At 42.4% G+C, this 18,046-nt stretch overlaps 1 protein-coding gene across 10 annotated transcripts in view; it reads left to right on the top strand.

Annotated features, from left to right (window-relative positions):
• MPDZ (multiple PDZ domain crumbs cell polarity complex component) overlaps positions 1-18,046 on the top strand; it is a 268,048-nt gene that overhangs the window by 94,960 nt on the left and 155,042 nt on the right. The gene's annotated exons all lie outside the window — the stretch shown is intronic.

Genomic DNA, 18,046 nt, shown 5'->3' with positions numbered 1-18,046 from the left:
GAATTTAAGTAAACAGTTGTATTTAAAAACCCTGAAGTTCCTTGGCTTGAACTTCTAATGCCATGCAGAGAGCTCTGGATGGATGCACCTGTGCCTCGCCTGAGGGAGGGGTGGGGAGGGCGTCATCTTGCCTGGGATGCCTAGATATGCTGCTCCTTAATGGAGTACTGTCTAGATCGGGCTCTGTCCCTGCTCAGACTTCACATTAGGTTCAAACAAAACAAGCAGAGGGTCTGTAGATTTACGGGCCATAGGCCAAATTGACCTGCTGCAGTGTTTTTGTCTCTAAGGTTTAGGAGCTAGGGATGGTTTGTACATTTTTAAATGGTTGAAAGACAAAACCAAAAGACTGTTTCTCATGTGAAAATTATATGAAAATCAAATGTGTGTCCATATTTAAGTTTGGTTGGAGCACAGCCACACTTAATCCTGTTGTCGGTGTGGCATTCTTGCTGTGCATGGCTGCTTTCACAGATAATGGCAGAGTTGAGGAGTTGCATAGCTGAGACAGAGGTGTATACCCTTCAAAGTCTGAAATATTTACTATGTTGCTCTGTACGGACAAATATTGCTTAAATACTCCCTTTTGTGATAGGTGCATTGTTTAATTTTATTGCCTTTCAGGCCCTGTTTCTGGTGCCCCTTGAACTGGCAGGCTTCCCCCCTCCAAAATTAAACTAATTATAAATCAATGTGTTGGATTTTCTCATTTCCAAGTTTCATTCTCAACTTTTTGGTATCTTTCTCTGTTGGAATCTAGGATAAACTGGAGTTTCTGATGAGCAGAAATTGTGTATTTACATATTTTAACTTTAATATAGATGGCCATATTTCAAGGCGTTCTGCAATGGGTTCTAGTAACTTCTAGCTGTTCTGTTACCTGAGTAGGTTTGAGGACTATAGTTTTATTTATTTAGGTAAAGAGAGCAAGGGGTTAGAGCATGTCATGGGTTCTTTTCAGAGGGCAAGGCAAAGCTAGTGTGAACTCTTTCCTACTCCTCTTTTCTACCTCATTTGCTAAAACTAACAAAAACTGATAAAATTTATCGCCAACATATTAATAATAGGTCAATCATATGGGTACCATACCTCATACTTGTGTTCCTTTTCTTTCTTTGGCTTTTTCAATATTTCTTTTCTCTTTTGTTTCTGGTTTTTCTTCTCTCCTTAACAGATATCTTCCTTTTACCTCCTAGGCCTGACTGTTGTGGCTTGGGAAAAGAGATGTGTCAGTCAATTTTTATTGTGCTCCAAATTCCTACCATGTGGAAAGTGCTCTGTTTGGCCCTTAAAGATGTCTTTCCATTTTAGATACCTTTTAACTGCACATATACTGTGAGGGAGTAGAGGCCTTTTCCAGAGTTTATTATAGCTCAGCAAGGTGGGTGTGCTCAGGCCACATTCATGGGAGTCCTTAAAGTGTAATTTTGTCTTGATGCAGAACTTTAGTCTTTAGCTGCTGGCGGGGAGGCTGTGCTTTACAAATAAAGAAGTGAGCCCATTGTCTAGAGTTAAGATTAAGGGATTTAGAAGCTGGCATGTGAAAATGAATGTACCTGGAAGATAACTGTCTGAGTTAAAGCAGATTATGCTCTCCAGATTACACCCCAAGTCTGACATCATAGACTTGACTCTTTTAGGTTGTCTTGCAGGTTGGCTCCATTTTGTATATTTATAACATGCACAAAGAACTCTCTGACTTTCATAAAATATCTTGAGCCCGTAACAGAGTTCTTAAAGTTGATGTGTTGGACTGGAAATGTCCCCATATATGCTGGAGCAAACAACACATATGCCAGTGACAGGTCCTGTACTTTAAAGAAGCAGAGAGCTTCCCATAGATTCAGAACTACTTGATGGTGTCTGTGAATGACTGTATCTTGTATCATGACTAGAGGCCCAGTGCATGAAAATTCCTGCACGGGGGGGGGGGGGGGGGGGCTTCCTCAGCCCAGCCCTCACACTCTCTCAGTCCAGGGGCCCTTGGGGGATGTCCAATTGATGGTTTAGGCCCGCTCCCTGTGGGGCCTAAGCCACAGTCTGGCCTCCCTTTTCAGGAGGCGACTGGTGAGCAGATCGGGGGACAGCGCTGGTGGCAAGTGGCTGGCCCTGCCCCCCATCACCCCTCTACCGCCAGTCACCACCACCCACTGATCGCTGCCCACCGATCGCTGTCCCCTCCCTCTGCCCACTGGCAGGTGCCTTGGCTGGCCTGGCACCGCCCGCTCGCCAGCCTCCACCTCCCACCGACTGGTCATTTCCGCTGTTCGGTCGATTTGCATATTAGGCTTTTATTATATAGGATTATATTTCCCAATCAGTTATATCTGCTTGACAAACACATTTTGCCTAAAGTAGGCATTAGTTTGATAGAGTTACATTGTCACATACATTATTAACCCCATACTTACCAGAAGAAAGGCATTATTTTGTCTCTTGTAAACTAGTGTCATTCATAGGAGAGCATCCATATAAATACAGTTGGGAAATTATATTTAGTATGGTAAAGTTGGTATACTGTCATTAAATAATTATAGTGAAGTTCCACATGGGCAAGTAAGAATGAGATGAAAAACTACTTCTAGATAAAGGAAACTGATGTTAAGTAATCCATTGCCTTCCTGTAAAATATTTCCCATGAAGGTCCGAGGTAGTTACTCATTTAGTAGGCAGTAATAGATGGAATCGGAGGCATATTGTATTGGGCTAGACACTAGGGAGAACACGAAATCAATATACTGCTATAGTTTATGATCTTAATTGGAAAAATACACAGAGAAAAGAATAAAAGGTTCTATGTTTAATAAAGGTTACAGGGATTCAAATAAATTAGACATCGGCATAGGATTGCTTGCTGACTAGTTGTAGATGGCCACCTTCTCCCTTGTCGTCACATGGGCTCCCATCTGTGAATGCCTGTGTCCTAATCTCTTAAGAGGACACCAGTCCTACTGGGTTAGGGACCACCCCAGTGACCTCATTTAACCTTTTTTAAAGACCCTATCTCCAAATACGGTCATATTCTGAGGTACTGGTTAGGATTTCAACATACAAATTTGGGGACATAGGTCAGCCCAGAAAAGAGTTCTTAAAGAGACTGCAAGGCTCTCATAGACTAGGCTGTATACTGGTGAGAGCGTGAAGAATGGACTGGTTCAGGGTAAGGGAGGGGGGTCCTGTGGGGGCTGTTGTGGTAGTATAACTAAGTATTATTGTGTAATTTGATGTTTGTGAATAAAGGAAACTGCTATTTGAGGACAAGGTATTTTAGCTTTGGCCTGGGGCCACTTGTTTTCTTTATCCTGGTGTTTACTGGGAAATTGGCATTTGTTTTTGTACATAGAGCCTTCATTTTCTTTTTAAATTGTGTCATAAAATATTTTCATAATAGTTTTGGAGTCTGATTAAGCAGCATTTTTTTATTCTTTAAATTACCTTCATCTAAAAACTGTGTATATATCCTGTGCATATTTTGTGGGCAAATATTTGGCATAATCTTTTTTTCCCCAGAAACCTTTCCATTTCAGAAAGATAAAAGATTTTAAAAGTAATAATATGTTTGCTGTATCACAATATAATGAAAATGTTTTTAAGTGTTGAAATTATAATTATTTATAATGTTAAAGCAATTCTTTAGACTAGAGAACTGTTAAAGCAATTTCTCCAAATTTGGCCAGCTGAGTTTAAAAAAAAAAAAAAAAAAAAGGTAAAAGGAGACTTAAAGTTCTTACTCTTTTTTTTTTCCTGCCTGTAGCGGTGAAATTTCTTTGGTCTAGGGAATACATATTTTTATCCTCCTTTTAGCTTGATTATATCTGTGGAAACAGCATTCATTGTTATTTCCTTGTAAACAACTCCACCTCCAGATCTAACGTGATATAAATAAATGCATGAGGGGAACGTGAAAAAGGAAACACTTGTAAGAAAGGAAAAAAACAGAAATATTAGCAACACACACACCGAAGAGAGTGAGTGAGATAGATCTTGAGGAAAAACCTATTTAGATTGTGTTGATGACTTAATGTTGATCATTTGAGTATGTTTTGAGATAGTTTACTGTCTAGTGCTTATATCTTAAAATTAGAGTAAAATATGTAAGATAATTATTTCTTCTGGTAACTTTTTTATGATAAAAATAAAAAAGCATATTTTTAAAATACGTATGTGGAAGACATAGACTAGCTAAAAGAAGGAAAAAAAATGTACCTGTAATTCTATCACCTAGGTGCAACCTCCTTCCCCCCAAAGAAAACACATGTTTGTGAACTAAGGATGCTAAATTATTTTGATATAACAAACGGGTAAGTAGAGATGTTGATCAACAGATTTCACTGATTGCTCATTTTCTCAGTGAGGAAATGGGATCTGAGATTATTAAACATCCATATCTTCTTTAATAGCATCTGTTTGAACCAATGTCTCTTGACTCTGAGGAGGTTAACTACCATGTGGCACACAGGACACCAGTGGAGAATGCATGTTTAAATCTTGATTTCTGCTTACAGTTATTTGTTACCTGGACCTATAGTTAATCCTAGAATAGCTTTATCTTATGAAATTGGGTGGGCCCCTGGCATGCCTTGTATCAGGGAACTGGATGTAGAAATGGTCATGGAAATCTGTCATTCTGTGCTCTCTGGACATCAGTGACCTAACAAAACCACGAGGATAGAATCATGAAGTTAAAAAATTATTCCACAACTTAAAAGATACTATCTGATCTATACCAGGTATGCCCAGCTTTTCTTAAATATTGCTAGGCCCCCTTAGCAGGTCCTGTTTGTCTAAGGTATTACTGGATAAAGTTCACACAGCTTTAGGTTAATGTTCCCCTCGCTATGTCCCACTTCTCCCAGCCTCCCCTGAGTATTTAATTTTAATTAGTCAAAGTGTGAAATCTGCCTCTGGGAGACATTTATTTCCCACTGTAGGACCTGGGGAGGCCTCAACTCTAGGATTCAGTGGAGTTGGAGTTCTGCCTTTCCTCCCACCCCACCCACTTCCTTCCACATTCACGGTTCTGCTGGGAGTAGTTAGTTATTCTCTTCCCACTTAGAAAAGTACAGCACAGAATGCCTCTTTATTCTGATAGAATCTGCTGACTATATATGTTGGGTCAGGCTGAGTCACAAAGTACTTCTAGATCTGTTCTGAGGTAGGAAAACAAAAGAAGAAACACCCCCTGGGCCTGGATTATTGGTCCCTAGCCAGCTCCATTAAGTTCAGTGGACATTGGGTGGGTGCTGAACCAGGACATTCAGGTTCCACCCTTTCTCAAGTCAGAGGAAGGATTGTTTAATTGCGGCATACTTTACAATTGACATGGTGAACTGCACAAATTGAAAGTGTATAATTTGTTGAATTTTGAGAAACCATCCCCACAGTCAAGACAGTGGACATGAGCTTTGCTCCTGCCCCTGTGTAATCCTTCCCAGCCTCCCCTTCTGCCTGTCTCCCATCACCAAGTAAACACTGACTTGCTTTCTGTCCCTAGAGATTAGTTCACATTCTCTAGACTAGAGCTTTAATAAATGGGATCTTACAGTATATTCTTTTTGTTTGACTTCTTTTACTCTGTATTTTGGGATTTATCCAGGTTGCCTGTATTAATAATTCATTATTATTTATTGCTGAGTACTAGATCATTGTATAGCTATACCATTCAGGAATATTTAAATAGTTTAGGATTCTTTTATGCTTTGTACATTGTCTTGTAGAGTATTTGTTCTTGGTTTCAACTGTGTGTGTCACACTTTTTTGTTTGACAGTATTCATAAACATAAAATTTAAGTGCCCTTATTTAATGTTACTTGAAGTTTGAAACTATGTAAGTCATACTTTTAAAAAACCTACCAGTAAGTTTAAAATGAAGAGATTTAAAGTTTTCTAATTTTTAAAGATAGCAAGTGATTACTTTTTTTTAAAAGTCACATGAGTACCACAGCTTTTGCATCCTATCTTGTGAAGAGTATAAGCACAGCATGGTCTGTTTCCTAAGGGAGCCAAAGCTTTGCTTTCCAGACTGCTTGCCTAATGCTTCTGACTTGCTAATTTTTTGCACTTCTTTATTTTTGATTGCTTTACCTATCACTGCTTGTGACAAATTTATGTGACAACCATATAGTGAATTGGTTAACAAAGGAGTAATTTGGTGCCTAAATTATCCAAATAATTTTCATGTAGTATATGTTACAACTAAGACCATCAAACATACTAAGAGTTGAAGTGGGGATAATCATCATTGTGTGCATACACAATATTCTGGCAGAAATTATTCAGACTTTTTGCCACTTTAAGCATTTATATGTCTGTCTGTACTTTCTGATCAATTAATTGAAATTCAGTGGCAAAACCCCAAAACACCACCATTTTAGGCAGACGTGCTCTCTGGATTACCAAAAAAAGTAAAAATTGGTTTATAATCTTACTAACATTTAGTCCTTTGAGTAGCATAGTAAAATACAGTTAATGAATGTTGTTAAATAGTGGATGAGTTAATTAAGAAGCAAATAGTCATGTTTTTTGAAAGAGAATAAAACCTTTTAAAATGTTTTCAGAGAGAAAATACCAGTTGTCAAGACAGCTCTAGTGAGTCCTATGGAATTACATATGGTAACTAAATAGTTGTAACCTATTTTATTTATTTATCTGTGAATCAGTAATTAGGGAATTGAATTGGGCCATGCTAATTTATCTTGTATGGGTAGGATTCTAGGGCTCATGTTCAGGTAGGTTCATATTAATTTGTGTTTTTTTTTAATATATTTTTTTTGTATCTGAACTACTTGGAATCTTGCCAGCATGCTGTAAACTGTGTAAACTCTCATTCCTTTTGCTGACTAGTTTTTCTTTGCCTTTGCACCAAAGGTGGTCCAGGCTTTATTATATTGTTTTCTGTTTGTGAATGTGTGCACTTTGTTCCAATCTTTTAGGTGAATTCATTCTTGACATAAAAACAAATGGAATATCAGGCAAAAACAGACAAAGAAGAATTTTAATTTCAATAAATTCCTCATGTTATTGCAGCAAAATAGCTATACATCAGTTCCTCTTCTCCTCTCCTCCCCTTCTATCATCTCCTCAGTTACAAGAATAATCAACCACAGAAATACATAATCGCCAGTCAAATATGTAATGCATGGCATAACATTAAGAGACAGGTATTGTAATTGCAGACATAGTAATCCATCAAGTTCTTCCTGAACATAACAACTTAAAAGTTTGCCTGGACTCTGGATTCATCAGTTTGCATATGGTTGGACCTGGCCTGTAACTCCTCATGTATATTTCACATTTAACTTATTTATTTTTACTGTTGACTATTACAGATGTCCCCATTCCCCTCTCCTTTGCCTCAGTGTATTCTCAGCAATGTAGAGTACCACTGACTAACAAGTTTATCAGCTGATTCAGACAGTGACACCTCTTTGCTGACAGAGGAATACAAGGTTTTCTCTAGTAATTCTTTAGTACAGATCATGAAAAACGCTGATTTTATTACTGTGGACATTTTTTCTTGAGTATATGCGTATTATCCAAAGGTGTATGTTCTGATTGAGTATGGAAGGGAATAAGAGAGGATTATGGCCAGTTTTATATTTTTTATAGTATTCCCCTCCATATACAGAGAGAGACTTTAATCTTGAAACTTGCTGGTATGTTTTTTATTCTACTAGGATTTTTAACTTACCTTACAGATAATTGTGTGAAGTCTGTTTAAGATACTTTATCTTCTCCTATATTTAATTTGACCTTATTAAGGTTATTTTCCGTAAGTAATTTGTTTTCATGTTGGTATAGGAAGCAAAGTGATGTCAAATAAGCCTTATTTAGTATCAGCTAAATAAACACGATTGCTGGCCTAGTATATGGAGTGCTTGTGAGTGTGATATTTGGTGTGATCAAGCATGAAGGGTCTTTATTTCTTATTGATTCTACCACTGAAATAATTCTAAAATATAATATGTATTTTTAATGTTCATGTTAGCCAATGTTCCATCCTCCCTCCATTCTCCCCTCTTGTTCATCTCTATGACTTCTTATCAATAAATCAAATCTGCTTTAACTTCAGCAATACCTAGAACAGTGGTTCTCAACCTGTGGGTCGCGACCCCTTTGGCGGTCGAACGACCCTTTCACAGGGGTCGCCTAAGACCATCCTGCATATCAGATATTTACATTACAATTCATAACAGTAGCAACATTACAGTTAGGAAGTAGCAAAAAAATAATTTTATGGTTGGGTCACAACATGAGGAACTGTATTTAAGGGGCCAGAAGGTTGAGAACCACTGACCTAGAGGCTAGTGATTTTCTTCTTTTCTATGTCTGAATTCTTTTTACCTTACATTCACAGATGTAATTGATTCACTCTTTCAAAAAATATTTATCAAGTGCCTACTCTGGGCCAGCCAATATTACTGGTTCTGGGGATATAACCTTGTGAGGAAAAAAAAAAAAGAACCATCAACAACAAAACAACAAAAATTACTGCCCTGGTGGCACTTTAATTCTGGTGATTCCTATTTTACAAAGGTATTTCAAGATCAATATGTCGGAAAGGAATGTATTTCCACTCCTTCCTCTAAAAACAGATGACATTTCTATTTCCGTGGTTTTTCTTTAAGGATGTCCCAATGTTTCTAGTTTCCCAGATTAAAAACTTAGAGAGTCAATCTCTGTTGCTGTCTCTCACTCATTCCACCTGCCCCCAACATACTTCTAGGGGTTATTGAATCTTTTTATTCCCTCTGATGAGTGTATCTCCTTTCTTTTTCCTTGCCACTGCCTTATGCTAGGCTTACCTTATTTTTGATAGGGCTGTTTTAACAGCCTAACATATGGTTGTACTATCATTAGTTCTTTTGTCTCTTTGGTGAATTATTTGTCCTTTGGCCAGACTTGTTTTTCCAGAAAATAAATTTAGTAATCTCTCCTCCACTCCCCATTGTATCTACTCACTATGCCTGTCTGCAGGGCAGAGTCCCAAGGAGATATGGAAGCATGGCTTTTCTAGTTCCTGTCTAGTTTGGTGGCCTAGTACTATAGAACCACTGTCATTACATTAAAACCACAGTCATGTGTTCGTTACGGTTTCATTGCCTTAGCAGACAGCCTTCCCTTAGCAAGAGATGCTTTTACTACTCATGGTTCTAATTGTTCATCCTTCAGGATGATTCACATGTCACATTTCCTCCAAATTCTTTCTGACTCATGGTGCCAGCATTGGATTCCTCTGTCCTCACACAGAATTCAGTGCATCATGTTGCAGTGTAATTACTGTTTTCCACTAAATCGAGAGCTCAGAAGTTAGGTGCTGTCCTTATTCTGCTTTGCCATATGCTTCAGATATAGACACATACAGATTTGGAGCGGGTGGAGTTTATAGAATGTGGGGTAGACCTCTTACATAAAAAGTAACAAAATTATGAATTCAAAATCAAATTAAAAGTTCATGTTCATTTAAATGAGAGTGGAAGGATCCTGTGCCCCATGCCTAGGGAAATGTAAGTGTTTAGTTAAAACTTGCGGAAATAGTACAGTGGGGTTTTTGACTATGTTATAGAAACACGATATTTATGTAATTGTTTTGGCTGTTGATTTTCTTTTTAAAAAAAATGTGTTTTTCATTGATTATTAGAGAGGAAGGGAGAAGGATAGAGAGATAGAAACATCGATGAGAGAGGAACATCATCAATCAGCTTCTCCTGAACAGCCCCCACTGGTGATCAAGCCTGGAACCAGGGCATGCGCCCTGACTGGGAGTGGAAGCAGAGACCTCTTGGTTCCTGGGTCTAAGCTCAACCACGGAGCCACAGGGGCAGGGCGGCTATTGATTTTCTTAAAGCTAGGAAACAATAGTTAGCCATTCTGTTGCTAATACTGTTGTTGATAATAATGCCCAGTGCCTCAACAGCATTTCTCATTTTCTGAGCAAGAGCAGATTTCACTTGGGTGGGAAATGATTCAGTCCTTCCTGTGCATCTGTAACCTCAGTTAACACCCTGCTCCACCTCCTGTTGCCCTGGTGAATGCTAAGGAATTTCCTGAGCGCTTTCTAAGTTATCTTGCTGCCACTCCATCTTTCTATCTCCTCTCTTTTAGCTTCCTCACCTCATTTTTTCTTTCTCCTTTCCTCCCCTATATGTTTATCTGGGTCTTGTTCTACAGCAAACTTATTCTCTCCCCATCTGTCTTTTTCTAGTAGATAACACTTTTAAATAAGTGTCAGTTCTTTGGCAAACTGAATTTTGGAGTTTGCAATTACTGACTTCATTTCTACCTCTTTGAAGTATTGTAGGGGGCGATTTTGAAGTTCCTCATTAGAACAAAAAGTATGTGTAGTTTCCAGCAATGGGAAAGGGGATGTCCTAAAGTCACATGCTGTATTTACTGTATAGGGAAAACATGGTGCAATTTACAAGTCAGTCCCAGTCCAGAATTGATGGAATTTTATGTGTTTTAAGGAGTTACCTATTTAATAAACATGGTTAATCTGATAGCAAATTGGAAATGACAAAACAGAGATTAGTGTCCAGAGATTAATAGAAGTCAGAATGATGATAGCAATAGCTTCTGTATGCTGATTATTTCCAAGCACTTTGCATATGTTATTGCTAATGCCCACTTTACAATAGCCTCTCAGAGAAGTTAAGTGACTTACCCAGGATCTCACAACTAGCAAAACAGTAGTGTGTTCTTTTGTTTTTATTCTCAACTAGAGGCCCAGTGCACATTAGTTCACAGGTGGGGTCCTGGCCGATGATCAGGGCTGATTGGGGCTGGCTGGCCTTGGGGAGGGACCGCAGGAGGTTTGCTGGCGGCGGGAGGTGGGCTGTGGGAGCGCACTGACCACCAGGAGGCAGCTCCTGATTTGAGCTTCTTCCCCCTGGTGGTCAGTGCATGTCATAGCTACCGGCCAGTCATCTAGTCTTCCGCTCGTCACGGTCGCTTGGGCATATATATATGTTACAGTTTACATTTAATATTACTTTGTATTAGGTTCAAGTGTACAGCATAGTGGTTAGACAATCATGTACTTTACAAACTGTTCCCCTTGATAGCCCACATGCCCACCTGGCACCTTACATAGTTATTACATATTACTGACTATATTCCTTATGCTGTACTTTACATCTCTGTATCTTGTGGCTGCCAATTTGTACTTCTTAATCCCTTCACTGTTTCACCCAGTCCCCAACCCCCTTGTTTCTGTTTTGTTTATTCATTTTGCTCCTTAGGTTCCACAACTAAGTGGATTCATATGGTGTTTATCTTTCTCTGACGGACTTATTTCACTTGGAGTGATATTCTCTAGGTCCATCCAAGCTGTCACAAATGGTAAGGTTATATTCTTTTTTATGACTGAGTAGTATTCCATTGTATATACATGTACCACACCTTTTTCTTATCTACTATCCCATTTCTGGACAGACAAGACACATTGCGCTGGCTGTGGCCTCACCTGGCAGCCTCAGACCAAATAGACTCCACCTGACCTGACAGTGAGATGAGGTCTTTCTCCCTCGTCCCCACTGAGCAGAGCCCCACTCACAGAAGCTTAATGTGCTGACTGTGTGGGCTGGGCTGGCACAGGGCCGGCCAGAGGTCACTGCTAGAGAACCTCTGTGGTTTGCCTTCTGAGGCCTGCCCCACATCCATAAGCCTGTGCTCTGACCTTCTGGCACCTTCCATGAGATCCCTTGTAAGGTCCCTTCTCACCCAAGATCAAATGGGTCCTGCTGTTGCAGTTGAGAACTTCCTCTGGATAGAGCACGTTCATGGTGGTCCCTGAGATTGGCTGAGCCTCCCTAGATCTGCTTTCCTGACTAAGAGGAGCTCTGTGCTTGGAGGGAGAGGGAACAGGCCAGAATGTGCAGGCCCACACCCTGCAGTATCCTGGATGGCAGGGCCAGGCTGCTCAGCTCAGTTGAGTTATGGAGCAGGGTGGGGCTTATGTGGGCTAGGGGCAATGTTGGGGCCTGGGACATGGGCCAGGGCACAGGCAGGATGAACGGGACCTTCCAGGTGGTGTGTCACTCTCAGCTATCTTCATCTCCTTCACTTCCAGCCCCTCTTTCTGCCTCCCTCCCTGAGGCCTCAACCCCAGGTCTCGGCACCTTGCTTTCCCAAATAAGGCTCAAAGTGGACAAGTGACCTTGGATATAGAAAACTGCCCCAACATCTTAAAATTGAGTTTACCTTAGACTAAGAATCTCCACTTCTAGAGACTCGTCCTAAATAAACATTTATGGATGCAGATGTTCCCTTTAGGACAAAGATGGGAGTGAAAAGTTGGAAATGGCTCATGTTCCACAGCAGGGGCTTTGGAAATTCTGATATGGGGGTCGCAGAAAATGCCAAGGAGGGAGAGGACTAACCGGCAGTGTCCACATCTAGGGAAATGAGGTTCCAGAAGGGTGCATGCCTGGAAATCCTTCCCTCCCCATGCACATGTGCACATGCACAGGCACCAACATGGGCACAGAACCATAGGTGCACACACAGGACTGGAACGGTGAGCAGCCCTGTCAGGGCTCTCCTCCCTGGAAGCACTTAGTTCTTTACTTGATTCTGAATTACTTTATAATTGACTATGTACTATAATAAACCTTTATTTTTCTTGTCATAAATGTTTTAAAAATTGAAAACTATATAATGTACTTCACTCCATAGATGAGTGATAAATCGGTAATACTGAGTATGAATTTAATATTTTTAGAACTATCAAAGTCATACATGCATTATAAAAATTTAGACATTACCTCAAAGAGACGACAAGAAATTTGCAAGTCCCACCACAGAGGTGACCATAATAAGTGGCTTGATGGGTATCTGTCAGGCTCTGCCTCTCTCTCTCTCTGTCTCTGTCACAGGCAGACTCATTCTCCATATGCGATTCTGCCTGTTGACATCACATCTAGGGGGTCTAACAGGTAGGATCCTGGATGCAGATAGGGGTCCACGTGTCTCACGTGAGAGGACCCATGAGGTCTTTATCTCCAGGCAGATAGAGACCCCAGTACCCACTTTAGCAGCTGCTCAGCTCCCCTCGTCCATGCGGACCAGGATTGGTGGATCCCATCCCCTCTCCACGGTCATTAGTGTTTTTTCCAATTTCCACATATTTCATCAATGCTGTGATGGGCAGTCTGGAAAATACATCTCTGAAGAATTGTGCATGAGTTTCTTTGGGGGTACCTCCTAGGGGGAGCCCTGCCAGTGCGGGGGTGCCCCTGTGGGACTTTGGCAGGTCCTGCTCACTGTTCTCCCAGAGGAGGGGCCTTCCCCTTCTCCCCAGGGGATCTGCTGGGGCCTCTGCTGCCTCACATTGTCCCCAGGGCGGGTCCCCACCAGCCCAGAAGCTGCCAGTCTGAAGGTGACAGTGCTGTCCCCCCAGTATTGACCGTGGGTGTGTCCCCATCAGGGAGTGGGGTATCTCTGACATGTCCTGGCGGCTACCCTGCCTCTGGTTGGAGGTGCCTGTGCGTGCCCTGTGTCCCTTTAGAAGCACCGACTTTCCAGCGTTTTCTGCACCACAGGGATGTGACACCTCTCTCCGGCCCTGGGTTGTGAGGAAGGCTTTCCAACTGCCCCTGATGCATTTTCCACAGGCTGCTCCTCCTCAGGGCAGGGACCAGGAGGGCAGATTCTGGAGAGCATTCTTCAGCCAGAGTTGGAGGGTCCTCAGCCATGTCTGGAGGTGCTGCCCAAGCTGGCCATGGCTCCAGAACTGCAGCTGGAGGGGCTGCTGGAGGTGGCAGGACCACTGAGGTGACACCCCTCCAAGTCTGCTCCTGGATCAGGCTCCTGGGAATGGACAGCAAGTGTTAAAGCAGGAGTCTGTTCTGCCTCCTGGGCTCTGAGGAGGAGAAAAATTTTGAGAAGAGAAAAGATCACCCAGGTGCCTGCATTTCCATGTGCCTCCTAAACACAGTGCAGCCATAGCCCAGGACCCACTACAGGACGTCCTCCCCACCCGCAGTCCAGGAGATGGGTGGTCTGGGGCCGGTCTTTGCTCCTGGCCAGTCTCAGGGGTGCTCCCTGTGTGTCTGACACCAACCCTTCCCCATAAGCGCCCATGGACCTCCATCCCCCATCCCACCCCCACCTTCTCACCATTGGGCTCTGCCTCCTTGGGCTCTAGGTCATCTTGCCTGGTTTGATTAACATGGGCACAGGTCTCCAGGTTGGAGTCGGAAGTCGTGAGCTGCCTGGGGAAACTGGATGGCTTCATGGAAGGAGTCCTCCAGCCATCCATGGGCACTGGTTCCCAAGAGGACCCCCACCCCCACCCCCCTACCGGTGGCCACACTCACTTTGGGCCTGCTCTGGCCCTTGGTTGTATGGCTCACTTGCCCCTCACTGGTGGAGACAGGTTGGGGGTCTTTATTGACCAGCTTCTGCTCCCCCGTGTCCTGGGTTGAGTTCTGCAATGACAGTGATCAGCAGTGGGTCAGGAGGCCTCAAGCCCAGCCTGGCCCTACTCAACGCTGCTTCTGCCCACTGGACCCTCTGCTCCTAGATCAAGCCCAGCCCTGTGTCTGTACAGACGTCCTCCCAGGGCAAATGAGATTCACCTCCAGGGCTTAGGATAAACAACCGGCGAAGGGCACTGCCCACACTTCCTATCCACCCAGCCAGCCTTGACCTGGGGTGTGGACATGACTGGTCCACCAGGCATCTGACCTGCCCTCAACCTTTCCTGCTCTGGGCAGACCCTCCCCACATGAATCTCCCTTCTACACACCCTTCCACAACCTTCCCCCCTCCATGCACACACACAGGGAGGGGACGTAGAGTTGCTCAGGTAGGATCAGAGTGGTAGCCTGGCCCGAACAAAACCTCCCTGGGCCTCCCTGTGTTACCTCTGGGTCCCACCTTGAAAAGGGCCACAGGCGTCTGGGCTGAATTCAGAACCCGTGCTGGTCATTGCTGCTTCTTTTGAGAGCTAGGCCTCAGGACACTGGCAGACAACATGAAAACACGGTGTCCTCTCCAGTGTCTCCGGGTAGGGGATGTTATAGAATGTGGCTGCCTGGTTACCAGGTTCCACGTTCTATTGGGGGCCATCGTCAGGAAGTGAGGTCACTGCTATTGTCTAAGGAGACCCTTGGGGTAGAGGACCCAAGCAGTGACCTCATTTTTTTTAATCGAAGTTATTGGGGTTTCATTGGTTTGCAAAGCCATACTGGTTTCAAGTGTACATCTCAAACATCATCTGCACAGTGCATTGTGCGCCTATGGTCCCAAGCAAAGTTACTTTCCTTCTCCATTTTCCCTCCCTTTGCCCACCTCTACCTACCCCCACCCTCCTTTCCCTTTGGTTATCACCACACTGTTGTCTATGTCTGTGTGTTTTGTATATGTTTTTGGCTAATCTCTTCACTTCCTTTCACCCAGTTCCCCCACCACCCTCCGCTCTGACAGTTGTCAGTCTGTTCCATGCATCTATGCCTCTGTGTCTATTTTGTTCATCAGTTTATTTTGTTAATTAGATTCCACATATAAGTGAGATCATATGATATTTGTCTTTCTCTGATTTGCTTATTTCACTTAGCATAATAATCTCCAGGTCTATGCATGCTGTTACAAAATATAAGATTTCCTTTCTTGTGACTGAGTAGTAGTCCATTTATTAAATGTACTACAGCTTTTCCATCCACTCATCTACTGATGGGCATTTAGGCTGTTTCCAGATCTTGGCTATTGTAAATAACATTGTAGTGAACACAGGGGTGCATATATTTTTTCAAATCAGTGTTTCGGGATTCTTAGGATACTAGTGATCCAGCGCATGTATTCGTGCACATTGAAAGGAAATTAATTAGAAGATGGTTGGCAGGGTGGGACTGGGCAAGATGGCCAGCCACGCCCTGGAGCCAACCCCCCGGAGCCAACCCCCCGCAGTGAGCGGGGTCCCTCCAGCAGGTGGGGTCCCTCGGCCTGGCCTAGGAGAATGGAGCTGAAACTGGCTCTCCGACATCCCTTGAGGGGTCCCGGAGTGTAAGAGGGCACTCTGCAAAGTTGCTGTCCTACAGGGTATGGAACACAAACAGAAGTGTGCAGTAAACCAGATTCGGGGCTGACAGTGCCCCAGCAACAACATAACCCACAGCCAAAGGTGGAATCACATGGCCCCGTGAGGAAATCGGGCTCCCTCCTCTCTGGTTTTGGAGTGTGTTTACCCAAGAACCGCTGTAGCCAAGTCATTGCAGCTCAGCAGCTCCTGTGTTGAGCATCTGCCCCCTGGTGATCAGTGCATATCATAGCAACTGGTCAGATGGTTGGACACTTAGCACATTAGCCATATATATATATATATATATATATATATATATATATATATATTCCTAGAAGTAGGATTGCTGGGTCAAAACGCAGTCCCATTTTTAATTTTTTAGAAGCTCCATACTGTTCTCCATAGTGACTAGATCACTCTGCATTCCCATCAGCAGTGCATTCGGGTGTCCTTTTCTCCACATTCTTGCTAGCTAGCACTTAATTACTGATTTATTGATGATAACTATTCTAGCAGGTGTGAGATGGTATCTAATTTGCATCTCTCTGATGATTAGTGAAGTTGAGCATCTTTTCATATGTCTGTGGCCATCTGTATGTCCTCTTTGGAGAAGTATCTATTCAGATCCTTTGAATATTTTTTTAAATATATTTTATTGATTTTCATTTATTTATTTTTTTTTTACAGAGAGGATGGAGAAGGATAGAGTGTTAGAAACATTGATGAGAAAGAAACATTGATCAGCTGCCTCCTGCACACCCCCTACTGGGGATGTGTCTGCAACCAAGGTATATGCCCTGGGCTGGAATAGAACCTGGGACCCTTCAGTCCGCAGGCCGACTGAGCCAAACCGGCCAGGGCCCTTTGCCCATTTTTTAATTGGATTGTTTGTCTTCCTGGTGTTGAGTTGTATACATTCTTTATATATTTTGGAACTTAACCCCTTATCAGATGTATCATTAGCAAATATGTTCCCCCATTCAGTGGATTCCCTTTTTATTTTGTTGATGGTTTCTTTTGCTATGCTAAAACTTTTTAGTTTGATATGGTCCCATTTGTTAATTTTTTTTTTTTTTTCCCTTGTCCGAGGAGATATAGCAGGTATGGAGATGTAATGCTCCCACAGTGGGAAAAACATGCATTTGCAAATAATAATCAATCATGCCCTAGTAAATCCTTTAGGAAACGGGTTCTTTGAAGGAGATATGCTTGCAGGAATTTTATTGGCGGTGCTCTTAGAATAGCACCTGTGAGGGATAAGGGAAACAGTTTGGAGCAGAGGGAAAAGGTGAACTATGAGGATTGACCCAAACACAGTGTATGATCTGCTCTGTGAGGCTGACCCCATTAAGTGGAATTTGCTCCAGTAGGGTTTGGTGCTGGCCAAAATCTGGTGGTGTGCTCTTTTAAGAGCATTTTATAAAGCAGTCTGGGAACTGTGAAAGCATAGCTGCCTGGGACTAATCTGAAGGTAAATACCTTTTTGCTATTCTGCTTTTTTTTTTTATTCTCACATGAGGATATTTTTTTCCATTGATTTCTAGAGAGAGCGGAAGGGGGGAGGAGAGAGACTAAGAGAGAGGGAGGGAGAGAGAAAAATAAATAAAGAGAGAGAGAAACATCGATGTGAGAGAGAGACATCGATTGGTTGCCTTCTGCACACCACATGCTTGGTCTTGACTGGGAATTGAACCCTTGACCCTTCGTCCCATTGGCTGATGCTCTAACCACTTAGCAAACCAGCCAGGGCTTGCTTTTCTTTAATATTCTTATTAGAGCCTAGAGCTATGATTTGGTGGAAGGGACTTGCCTTGATGTCAGTCAGACTTGGGTTGGCTTTAAATGTTTGCTCTGTTAAAAAACTTCATGAATGTAAGGGTAAACACTTTATCTCTCTGAGCCTCAATATTCTTACTTGAAATTGGGTGTATCTAATACAAAGTTGTTGTTAGGTTTCAGGGAAATGCATGTGTGCAAACCACATGCTCTGTTTAAGGAGATATGAAAGCTTTTTCAAACAATAAA

This window comes from Myotis yumanensis, unplaced genomic scaffold (assembly GCF_028538775.1).
Source record: "Myotis yumanensis isolate MYYU_CA2020_CCGP unplaced genomic scaffold, mMyoYum1.0.hap1 SCAF_12, whole genome shotgun sequence".
Classification (NCBI taxonomy): domain Eukaryota; kingdom Metazoa; phylum Chordata; class Mammalia; order Chiroptera; family Vespertilionidae; genus Myotis; species Myotis yumanensis.
Note: the sequence above shows the minus strand (reverse complement) of the source record. Positions and strands in the feature narration are given on the sequence as shown.